The sequence below is a fragment of the Octopus sinensis genome, linkage group LG15 (genome assembly GCF_006345805.1).
Source record: "Octopus sinensis linkage group LG15, ASM634580v1, whole genome shotgun sequence".
Lineage (NCBI taxonomy): Eukaryota > Metazoa > Mollusca > Cephalopoda > Octopoda > Octopodidae > Octopus > Octopus sinensis.
This window is the reverse complement of record NC_043011.1, coordinates 41094631-41097130: the sequence shown is the minus strand read 5'-3', so window position 1 is coordinate 41097130 and position 2500 is coordinate 41094631. Positions and strand designations below refer to the sequence as shown.

The following is a 2500-nucleotide window of genomic DNA, read 5'->3' as shown; positions in this document are numbered from 1 at the left end:
CCCTTTTGATCAAAAACCTACGCCACCTTTTTTTTTTCTCCCCCAAAAGAAAAGCTCTACCTTGTAACTTGTCCCATCAGTGTGCAGCCCTGTGTGACCAATAAAGAAACTTATCTATCTATCTATCTATCTATCTATCTATCTATCTATCTATCTATCTATCTATATAAACTTAGAGGTTGTGGTGACCTTATGAAGAGATGGTTGCATCCAAGGAAATACTGGTTCAATACCTAGTATTTTTTTTTTTGGGGGGGGATTAATTTCCTTAAAGTAATAGGTGTATATATAAAAACACATATAGTCTATATTCATTTAAAAGAGCAAAGAGAAAATGGAGATTGGGAAGTTAATAATTGTTTATTATTAACAACAAATTGATCGTCTTCACTTTACAGCTGTTTCAATTAATACTCAGTAAATATTAAATTTATATTTATATGACCTGAGCGTAATATCTGCTGAGGAAAACGATGTACCCTTGGATGTTGTATATGTGTTTATGGATTCATTATAGCAGTGATGATGATTAATTTGGTGTTAATAATAAATAATTATTAACTTTCCAATCTCCATTTACTTTATCTTCCTTTATATACATATACACATACATACATACATACATACATACATACATACATACACACACACACGCACACACACACACACACACACACACACACACACACACACATATATATATATATATATATTGGGGAAAAGTAAAAAGAAAACTAAGAAAATTCACATTAGATATAAAAAATAAAGGCTTTTTAAAGAAAAGTAAAGAGAGGAGTGGCTGTGTGGTAAGTAGCTTGCTAACCAACCACATGGTTCCGGGTTCAGTCCCACTGCGTGGCATCTTGGGCAAGTGTCTTCTGCTATAGCCCCGGGCCGACCAATGCCTTGTGAGCGGATTTGGTAGACGGAAACTGAAAGAAGCCTGTCGTATATATGTGTATATATATATATGTATGTGTGTTTGTGTGTCTGTGTTTGTCCCCCAAGCATTGCTTGACAACCGATGCTGGTGTGTTTACGTCCCTGTCACTTAGCGGTTCGGCAAAAGAGACCGATAGAATAAGTACTGGACTTACAAAGAATAAGTCTTGGGGTCGATTTGCTCGACTAAAGGCGGTGCTCCAGCATGGCCGCAGTCAAATGACTGAAACAAGTAAAAGAGTAAAAGAGTATACATACATACATACACACACACACACACACACACACACACACACACATATATATATATTGGGGAAAAGTAAAAATAAAACTAAGAAAATTCACATTAGATATAAAAAATAAAGGCTTTTTTAAAGAAAAGTAAAGATATATACATACAAGTAGGTGATTTGAAGTGGACTTATGAGGTACAAAAGTCATTATTATGAATCATTATAGAGATTCAAAGTCATACCGGTATCGTCAGAAGCTGATCACTGACTTTGAATGAACACCGATTTCCAAACGATGTCGGGTCTATTAGTACCTGAGTGAAAAGATTACAGGCAATGGAGGTAAGCAGTTCTGGATGTGATGCAATTAAGGTAGATATAAATACTAAAATATGAATGGTGTATGGGATATATGGAGATTATATATGGAGACATCTAGTGTGTAATCTCCTCCACCTCCTCCTCCTACACCACCATCAACGAGTAACACCGACGTCAGCCATCAGGTACACACACACCACACACACACATATATATATATATATATATACAAGCACACACACACACACATATATATATATATATACAAGCACACACCATATATATAATGTATATAATATACATGCATATATGATTTTACTACATAGAACATCAACTCTTATTTTTTAATCAACGCTACACGTGTGTCTGCGCTGGTAGGGTATTATACCTAATGCATAAATCCACCTGTGCGTCCTCAGGCTATTTATGTTATTGTTATTATTATTATTAATGGATCACAGTTAAAAATACATATTATAAGTCATATTAAATAGAAAAATAAGAATATGAATAAAAATATAATAAAAATATATAAATTACAAATATATTTCTAAAATTAAAAAATTTAGAAAAAAAAATAACAACTAAAATTACATTACCGATATATATAGAAAATGCTAAACACTAAAGAAACACTCAACGACTATATTATAAACACATCAAATCCTACAACCTATCTATATAAACATTACGGGAATTCATCATTTAGTGTAAGATTTACCCCTATCTATACGAGTATAAATTGCCATATTTATGTCAAAGGTAAGTTAATATTATTTAAAAAGATTATTTGGTAAAAAACAATGTATATGTTATAAATTTATTGAATAAAACTAATAAAAAAATTTAGTAAAAAAAATTAACAAAAGAATGCTTATCGACATAATGTTTACTCCTCGTTCCTGTGCAAATATATGTATGTATATGTATGTGTGTGTGCGTGTATATACATACATATATACATATATACATATACATATGCATACACACATATACATATAAAT

The 2500-nt window shown here is 31.9% G+C and overlaps 1 long non-coding RNA gene across 1 annotated transcript in view; it reads right to left on the bottom strand.

Moving 5' to 3' along the window:
• Positions 1 to 1223, bottom strand: part of LOC118766306 — a 14379-nt gene extending 13156 nt beyond the window's left edge. The window contains exon 1 of the long non-coding RNA XR_005002225.1: positions 1205 to 1223. This is a non-coding gene — a long non-coding RNA (uncharacterized LOC118766306). The remainder of the gene's footprint in view (positions 1 to 1204) is intronic.
• Positions 1224 to 2500: the final 1277 nt, after the last annotated feature.